The following is a 10,311-nucleotide window of genomic DNA, read 5'->3' as shown; positions in this document are numbered from 1 at the left end:
CTTTTGTCACGTGAAAATAAACAATGTTCGAGTTGGTGCGAAATTGCACACCAAATCCAGGGGCACAGCGGAATGTCACATATTCAGTAACTTTTTCCATTTGTTTACCATACTAATTAATCCAAATTCAATCCATGTACTCCAAAACTTTTAATTTCATTCCATTTTATTTTGATCTTTCCACACGTGATTTGCGTTACGTTTTTAAACAGCTTCTCATGCCTTGGATATGCAAATCCATGCCTTTTTCCAGGCACGCAAAGACGTAAACCATCTTCGACATAAAAGTTTGAAAAAACTAATAAAAGCAAAGCTAAAAAGCCACCTAATTACAAACAGAATTGCTTTTTTGCTTAGTTTTGTCTTTAATTATTTGTGGCTCACGTTGCATATCACTAACTCTTTATCCTTCACCCTTTCTTTCTTGTGTTTTTTTTATTTAGTTTTTGCTTTTTATGGACAAATAAACCCGCTTTTTTGCAGTTCCTTTTTAGGTTCTGCCTGATGCTGCACACATGCCCTGTCAGGGAAAATATTTTGTTAAACAAAAAAGCTGAAAAGTGGCTTGAGCCTGCCCATTACTTACCATTGGTTGGCTACCACATCACTCTTGTTTCCTTGCTTCTTAATGGTCAGCACCTCCTGCTTCCTCCCAGGGCTTCAGTGTTTGTACCTGCCATGGAGCATGGACCTAGTACAGTGTCTATTTGCGGCCAGTGTCCTTCCACTGGATGTGCACTCCTCTGGAGACCTTTTAGGTCTTGTGCCTAGCGTTGCAGTGTGCCGCACTGATTGCGCAGCACGAGACATTTAGTAGGGGAAAAACGGGGTTCGAGAGACTGACCTAGGAATCGCACACGCTAGTGCGTGTGCTTTTCTTTTTGTGGCCCGCTATTGGCCTTTGCGTGCCTCTTGTAATGAAAGTCAGCACACAATAGGCCAAAGGCGGGCGCATTGCTCCGCCCAGGGCCTATTGGTGTCTGTTACGAGCACCGGCCTTCATGTGGTTTCAGACACGGGCAAGATAATTGAAACCACATGGCTCGCAGTAGCGCACGTGCGCGCAGCACTCGCTGGCTTCTTTTTTTTTTGGATCCATTTCACAGGGAAGCGTGGTGCAGTAGCGCGTTACCAGAAAGACTGGCAGAGTCAGAGCATTTCGCCGCCGGTCAGCAGCATTTCTTATCACCCACTGGATTTGTGATTATTGGCCCACCGAAGCTCCAACAAGCCAGGAAATGGGTAAAGAAAATCAATCGTACCTGCAAGTAAATCTTCAGGCTCAAGGAAACTCTCGTGGGCAAGCACATAAGCGCCACTTAGAGAACCCAACATTGCAGTACATTCTCCACAGGTGAGCCCGGCTGGGCTTACTAGGAGGCTGTTCCTATCCCTTCCCACCACGCACAGTCCTAAAGAAGACCCGCATAGACGCCTCAAGTGCGCTACAACAGGGTTGAAACGTCGACACAAATATCTCAGTGGACCAATTTCCTAAAGATTCTGTACTGAATACTGATGCATGTAGTGTACAGAAAACAGTGACTATATGATCATTGGTCACATCCCGCCCTTTCTCCCTTCCCTCTCTTCACCATCATTGGAAACTATCACTGTATATATTGTATATTGCACTTGCACCAATTACACTGAGCATTAAATGTCACAAATTTCACAACTTGCCCACTATTGTACAGTATTTGCAGCCTTTTTAATTCATGTACGTTTACAAATGAATGAATTTATAAATGAACATAATTTATAAAATATCTTGTGAAAGCGCAGATGGTTTGGATTCTCATCTCTCCTTTTCATCAATAATTTTCCTCTGATCTTTTCAGTTAATGAATGATTAACATTGTGTACAAATGTGAAATAAGTAAAGAAATATAGTTCACCGGAATTAACCAACTGTTTATAATAACATTACATTCCTTAGGACACATTTTAAATGAGGCTTCAATGAAAAGCTCTTCTGAAAACCGGGTAGATATTATCTGGATAATGATAATCTATATTTAAATGCTGTTCAGACTGTGTTAGTGGTTAAAAGTAATAAACAGTGATTACAGTAATATGCTCCTTTTAAGAGCACAGCCGGAGAGGCACAGAAAAACGAATTTATATAGCATTCTTCACCACTAGGTTCCTAGATTATATTCTTGCTAAAATTGACATGGTGGAAGGATGGAATAAAATATGCCTTTAGCGTAGATTACAAGATGGAGAAAGAAGAATCCACATTGAGTTGCCCGTGGAGCGAATTCTAGATCGGCGAACCCAGTGAATTCAGACTTCTGAATCTTCACCACTGGGTCAACTTGTGTTCTTCCTTGTGAATAAATGGTTCTGTTCTGTTTGAGTGTTAATTATATCATTTTGCAAATGAACGTGTGCTAACCCTTATTAGAACATTGGAATGTTGGGAGCTCCATTGAAAACAATGGAGTGGTCTGGGCTTATAATGGCTGGTATAATCCTGGCGCTCAAACATTCCAATGTTTCTTTGTTCACAGCTCTGGCTGTGAACAAAGGCTTCAAGGAGCCTGAGGGGATTCCAATCCCCTCACGCTCCCATAAGGCTTTGTTTTTTTGTTAGAACATTCTGTCCTCTAGTGGCAGAATGTTCTAATAGCCTTATAGCCCTTCGTAGCTGGGCTATACCGGCTATTAAAGTCCCTGTACCTTGTTAAAGAATGCTGGAGCCGGTATAGCCCTCTACGGCGAGCTATAAGGCTATAATAATGCCTTATGAGAAGGTACATCAATGTAAATATTAATTTGGCTTTTAAGAAAAGTCATTAAAGCTCTCGTCCAACCTTTCATAAGTGGTTTTGTCTGCCCAGTCCTGTGTGGTCAGTGAATCTTCACACAGTATTTTATGGGAATTGCGACAGAACGTGGGACCATAATCCAACCAAGGGTTGTCAGTCACAACAATATGGCAGTTTCTAAACTGTTTACTGTGCATAAATGACCTTCTTCAAACAAGATGAAACATTATATTTTTGAGTGTCAGTCCACCACAGAGTTAATAGGTGGCGTCCTTTGCTAAGGGTTTTTACATATTTGATACTGTGATTTCTTGTCTAAAGATTTTATGTAAAAGTCCTATGAACAGTCTGTTAATATGAATTAATTTATTGCAATTTTTTCTTGCAAGCTTTGAGTCCTGTAAGATTCTACCTCTTTAAAAAATAAAAGTAGGCACGTGGCCAAATTGGACATGTCATGCTTTTCTAACATCTCTCAAAACATTGCTACAAGAGAATGGGACTAGTGGCACTAGTAAATTAAAATAAATTTAGCACTGTATGCAGAAAGGTTATAATACAATAAGAAGTGTTTCTTTTCTTAAAGTTTATTTTTGATGAGCTTTCTGTATTTGATTTGATTAAGCTGAATAGAATTGTAAGACAATCTGCTCTGTAAACTAATGACAAATCAACACATACAAAACATACATTTATTTCTGATTTTGCATCATAGCCCCCGTGCACTAGTGAGTTATGTAGAGCAGCTCTGTGCTGACCCTGTTCTGCCCGAGAAGTGATAACTGGAGCCGCATATAAGCACTACCCAGGCGTGTTGACATCAGTTTCTTTCTTGACATGTCTGCATCCTCAGATGTGAAGCCCAAAAACCAATTATCTGTGCCAGTGTGCAGATCTCTAAGTTGGCACCTTTTTACAAAAGAGGCCATTAAGCAGAATGGAAGGTGTGGTGAGATTCACCAGAAACAGCATTATCAAAGGTAAGTAACTTGTTCGTCTGATGGATACTTATAACCGCTGATTCCTGACCTTTAGAATAGATACCAGAGCAATAACTCCGAGGTAGTGGGTCTGTGGAATAACTCAGACCAAAAAGTCCTGCAGGACCATTCAGACAAAATGCCTTTCCTGACCACCTGACTGTCAAGGCATTAATGCTTTGTAAACCTTTGCACTGATGTCCACATTTTAGCCTGACAAATATCAAGGACAGGCACTCAGTAGCAGAATTGGCCATCATTCCTTCTGCAAGCTGCTTTTTGGCCAGCAAATAACTGATCTTAATGCAAATGGCCATCCACCTGAACAAAGTACTTTTCTGAAATGCTTTGACTTTCCCTGCCCCAGAGAATCCTGATGGTCTTGGTACGATCGATGTAAAATCTCAGCAGTCTTTTAGGTTCCAAAAGATAAAGTGAAGTCTCCCCTTATGAGGTGGGACAAAGAACATCAGAAGTGGGATGGACTGTCCGGCATGAAAGGGAATCACAACCTCTGGTAGAAATGCGGGTCTAGTATTCAGCACTAGTTTGTCCAAAAATAATATGATGTAGGGTGTCTGGACTGAAACAGTTTGAAGCTCACTCATGAGAAGAGCTGAGGTTATTGAGGTGCGAAAGATAGTCTTCAGGGCCAGGAGATATAGAGAACAGCAACAGCTCAAAATGGTTGCACATAAGAAAAGTTAGGACCAGATTAAGGTCACACTGCGGCGTTACAAAGGATTTAAGCTGAAACATGGGTTAACCCTTTGAGAAATCACATCACAACAGGTGATTTGAACAAGGATGGTTGGTCCGGTAAACACAAAACAAATAGCCATTAACAGTAGCCACTGCAACTCCTTGCTGGGTCAAAGGCAAAACATACAACAGCACAAGAAGGATGCTCGACTACTGTGATGACATCCACTACTTTGGGAGGGAGATCGAATTCAGTCAGCTGCCACCACTCAAGATCCATGCCTGGAGGTGTAGAGTATGTAGGTCCAGGTGTAAGAGCATGCCCTGCTGCTGTGGCAGAAGATCTTTCTGATTTAGCAATCTGATCGGAGTACATTTGCTCATGACCAGAAGTTCCGGGTACCACACTCACCTGAGCCAGTCCTGAGCTACTAGGATGACTTTGGCCCAGTTGTTCAACTCTTCTTCAGGACTCCGGGCTGGAGAGGTAGCAGCAGGATGGCATTCAGGAGTGTTATGCTCCACTCTAGGCGTCTCTGAGAGAAAGCCTTTTTGGGAAATAAAAAAGTGTTGACATTGCGTGTTCTTTGTGGTGGTGAAGAGATTGAGCCAGGTTTCTACAAATTGCTGGAAGACGCCCTACGCTAACGCTGGGTGTAACTGCCATTCATGATCCACTGTGCATCACCAGCTGAATTCCTATGCCCTGGCATTTAAAGATCCCGCCAGGTGTAGTACCATCTGGGAAATGCTCTGAGAAGTTAGCCAAATCCAGATAAGTAAGGCCACCTGGCGCATGTCCCAGGACCCAGCCCTGCCTGCTTGTTGCAATACCACATGGAGATAGTGTTGACAATGGGGATTTGAGCCAGCCTCACCTTGATGAATGGCAGGAAGGCTTTGAAGAACAAGTTACTTACCTTCGATAACGATATATCTGTAAGAAACATTAGTTAGTGATAGATTCCTTACCTTAGAATTACCCCCAGGCGTCAGACTGGATCCGGAAAGTTTTCGTCAGCAGTACCCCAGCGCGTTGATAGGCGTCGTCGTGCGGCTTCGCATTTGTCGCTGGTGTAGTAGTCGCCGAGATGACGTCGCTGGAGCTACTTAGACGCGCCCGCGCGCACTGACGTCAGTTCTGTACACTACTTTCCGCGCCAGGAACACAGAGCCATGCAAGATACTGACCACTGGTGTATTGAAACTGGGGCCCTAAAAGGGATGACCTTAACCCTAGAAATCAGTTTTTAGAACGGGGAGGATGGGTTGGGCGGTAAGGTATCTATCACTCACTAATATTTCTTACAGATATCGTTACTGAAGGTAAGTAACTTGTTCTTCTGAAAGAAAAACGTTTGTGATAGATTCTTTACCTTAGAATAGATACTCCAGCAATACCAATCCCAGTGGTGGGTCTGTGAACTAAGATCACACCAGAAAGTCACGAAGAACAGAACGGTCAAAGAAGCAGTCTCTCCAGACTTGACTGTCAAGGCAATAATGCTTGGAATAGTGTGCAGCGAGGCCCAAGTGGCTGCCTGACAGATGTCTTGCAGGGGGACACCACGTCCCAATGCAGTAGTAGCTGCCGTCACCCTGGTAGAATAGCCAGAGAATAACAGGCTTTGATACACAAGACAGCCTAGCAGGAGATAGTCCACTTGTGTACAGCCCAGCCTTTTTTGGTGCCTACGTAGCCAACAAGGAGCTGGTCATCCACTTTGAAATGTTGTTATGCGATTGAGGTAAAAAGAAAGCGCACGTTTTGGGTCCAGATGGTGGAGCCTCTCTTCCTCTCTGGAAGGGTGCAGAGGCAGAAAGAAAGTGGGCAAGGTGATAGATTGCCCGATGTGGAAGGCAGTAACAACCTTTGGCAAGAAGGAAGGATGAGTGTGAAGCACAACCTTGTCCGAATAAACAGACAGAAAAGGAGGCTTACAGGAAAGTGCCTGGAGCTCACTCACGCGCCTAGCGGAGGTGATGGCAACCAGGAAAGCAGTCTTCAAAGTTAATAAACGAAGAGGACAGTTGTGAAGCAGCTCAAAAGGAGCGCACATCAGATAAGTAAGAACCAGATTTAAGTCCCACTGCGGAATAGGAGGGAAAAGGTGAGTAATGCCTTTGATCAATCTATTAACAGGGGACTTGAAAAGAGAGGGCTGATCAGGGAGCCTGAGAAAGGCTGAAATCGCAGAAAGGTAGCCCTTAACAGTGCCCAGAGCAGAGCCCTGCTGAGAAAGAAGGAACAAAAGGACTTCTGAAAGACGGGCAGAAAGGGGATCTAAAGGCTTTGCTGTGCACCATGCCACAAATTTGTTCCACCAGCAGGCGTATACCGATTTAGTGGAGGAACGCCTGGCTGCCAGAATGATATTACCGACTTCAGGAGGCAAGTCAAGGCGAATCAGCTGTCGCCGCTCAATCTCCACACATGTAAGTGGAGGCTGGACAGGTTCAGGTAGAGGATCGTCCCCTGCTGCTGCGCGTCCGCCCTGGCGTTCAAAGAACCTGCCAAGTGTTGAACCATCAAGGAAGTGCCTTGACCTTCCAGCCATGTTCAGAGACGCAGAGCCTCCTGACATAGGCTCACGACCCCGCCTACTTGTTGCAATACCACATGGCGACGGTGTTGTCTGTGAACACCTGCACTACACTCCCCTTGACAGAGGGAAGGGATGCCTTCAATGCAAGTGGGATCCTCCGAAGCTCCAGTAGGTTGATATGGAGCCTGGACTCCACCAGACCATAGGCCTCTGATCTCCGCCTCTCCCATGTGGCCATCACTTCCCAGGAGGGACGCATCCGTCACCACTGTGTGCTACAGTTGGGGAAGGGAGAGGGATCTGCCGCTGACCCAATGCTGGTTCGTGAGCCACCACTGCAACTGTCGTACAGTGCCCTCCGAGATCTGGACGTAGTTGGACAGGTTCCCCTGATGATGCGCCCACTGGAACTTCAGGTCCCACTGCAGAGCCCGCATATGCCATCTGCAATGAGTGGTCCGCAGGATGCAGGAGACAATGAGACCCAGAAGCCTCAATGTCATCCTGACCCGAAGCCCAGGACAAGGGCTGAAAGATCAGAATCATCGCCCGAATGTTCCAGACTCGCTGCTCAGGAGGATAGACCCGAAACTGCGCCGTGTCCAGAACCGCTCTGATGAAGAGGAGCTTCTGAGAGGGGATCAGGTGTGACTTCGGCATGCTGATGGAGAACCCCAACAAATGCAGGAGGTCGGCCGTAGTCTGGAAGTGGGAGACGCCTGCCTGGGGCGAGCCCGCCTTCAACAACCAGTCGTCGACATAGGAGAACACTGAAACCCCTGATCCGCGCAGATGAGCTGCAACCACTGTCATCACTTTTGTGAACACCCGAGGGGCGCTGGGGCCAAAAGGGAGCACGGTGAACTGAAAGTGCTTGTGGGCTACCGTGAACCGCAGGTAACACCGGTTGGCCGGAAGGACGGGGATATGAAAGTAAGCGTCCTGCAAGTCAAACGCTACCATCCAGTCTTGCGGCTCTAGGGTGGACAAGACCTGAGCAAGTGTGAGCATCTTGAACTTCTCCTTCTGGAGGAAGCGATTGACGTTCCGTAGGTCTAAGATAGGAAGCAGGCCCTTGTCCTTCAGTGGAACCAGGAAGTAGTGGGAGTAACAACCACAACCTACTTCTGATTTCGGAACGCGTTCGATGGCCCCCCTGGCCAAGAGGGCTGCAACTTTCTGCTGGAGAAGTGCCAAGTGATCCCCCGACATGCGGTGGAACTGAGGTGGCATGGCTTGAGGGGTAGTCTCGAAGGGGAGGGAGTAGCCCCTTCAGACAATCTGAAAACACACCTGTCCGAAGTGATGGTGAGCCAGTGTGGGAGGTAATGGCGAATCCTGCCACCCACTGGTGTTTGGTGGGTCTCAAACACCGGACTAGGAAGGTTTGGAGGCAGTGGCGGCAGGGTAGGTGGTGGACTGACCCGCCCACTGGCCCTGTGATCCACCACTGCAGGTCCCACATCCGAAGCTGTGCTGAGACTGTTGCTGTGCAGGCCTGTGACTCTGAAACGAGCGTGTTTGGGCACCCCTTCTATGACCACGAAAGGAGCAAAAAGCAGAAGCGGAAGGAGTGCGCATGGCCGAAAGGCCCAAGGTCTTGGCCGTAGCCCGCGAGTCCTTCAAACGCTCCAACGCAGTATCTGCCTTGTGCCATCAAAGGGCATGTCCATCAGTGTTCTGGACATACCCGGAAAAGCCAGTTGTCCTCAGCCAGGCGTGGCGGCGTAGCGCCACTGTTGTGGAAATCGCTCTGCCCAGCGAGTCAGTTGTATCAAGGCCACAACGAACTGTGAACTTGGCTGCGTCTCTCCCTTCAGCAATAGCTTGTGCGAGCACCGTCCGGGGATCCTCCAGACACTGAGGCAGCACCTGCGCAACCGTATCCCACACAGAGTGGGAATAACGGCCCAAGAGGCATGAGGTGTTCAAAGACCGTAGCCCTGAACTGGTGGAAGTGCATTTTTTTCCCCTAAGTGCCCCAGTTTCTTGGATTCCCTGTCCGGTGGTGCGGAAGGGAATGCGTTTAGGAAAAGAGGGAGGCGGATGGGGAAAGGGATAGAAGTTCCCCATCGGTGTTGGAACGGGCGTCGATCAACACAGTTCCGGCGCCATCTCCACGTCGGGGTGGAAGTCGGGGACGCGTTGGTGGCGTTGATGTCGGTGGAGGTCGTATGAGGTCACCCAACATCGGCTGGGATCCATGCATGGATCCATGGGGTTCTCGCAGCGGCGAGACCGGAGTCGATGACGACGTCGGGCCGGAGCTGGCGACTTGCAGGGCCCAAAGGCGTGCCAGCGGGGCCCGATGGGCCAAAAAGACAGACCATGGCTGACAGAGTCCTGCAGCTGGGCCGGAGTCACAGATGGACCCTGGAAGGACGAGTAGGCTGTCGGCAACTGTGCAGGCTCCATTGGAGCCACGGGGGTGGCACCCCCCCACCTGTGTCACGATACAGGTTAGGGGAAGGCGAAGAGCGACGACGCTTCTTTGACTTCTTGTACTTCACCTTACCTGACTCGGAGTGCGAAGACTTTGTCGAACGATGGTGGTGGTGGTTACGCGACCGGTCCCTTGACCTCCCATGGGACTGGGAACTTGAGTGGCGCGGAGCCGACTCCTGGGCCTCTAGACAAAGGCTGAAACATCAGGATCATAGCCCAAATGTCCTGTACACTCCGATTCAGCGAGCATGCCCGATAACCCATTCTATCCAGGATGGGTATGATGAAAGGAAGCATCTGCGAAGAAGTCTGATGTGACTTTGGCATGATGATGTTGACTGGAGGTTTTCTGTCTGGAGATCATCGGCCATTTACTTTGTTGGCCTCGCTTTCAACAGCCAGTCATTGAGGTAGGAAAAGACTGGTTCACCTCACCTCTAAAGATATGCTGCGACCACAGCCATCATCTTTGAAGGCAACTGGTGCAACCGAAAGGGAGCAAGGCAAGATGAAAACTTTCACGGTCCACCTTAAACCGCAAGTAGAGCATGTGACCTGAAGGACGGGTACATAAAAATAGGCATATTGCAGGTCCAAAGCCTGGGCCAGCAGAAGCATCTTGAATTTGTGCTTCTGTAGAAAGAAATTGAGGGGACACACATCTAAAACAGGATGGAAACCTATGCCAATTTTAGGCACTACAAATAATGGGAACAGCATCCAGTTCCGATTTCCGAAGCTATGACTCTATATAGCTCCTCGGAAAAGCACTGTGATATGGTGGGTCGGAAAAGAATGGCAAGTCGTAGCCCTGTTAAACTATCTATAGGACTTACCTGTTGGATGTTATAGCTATCCTCATGG

This window comes from Lissotriton helveticus, chromosome 3_1, assembly GCF_964261635.1.
Source record: "Lissotriton helveticus chromosome 3_1, aLisHel1.1, whole genome shotgun sequence".
Taxonomy (NCBI): Eukaryota; Metazoa; Chordata; class Amphibia; order Caudata; family Salamandridae; genus Lissotriton; species Lissotriton helveticus.
Note: the sequence above shows the minus strand (reverse complement) of the source record.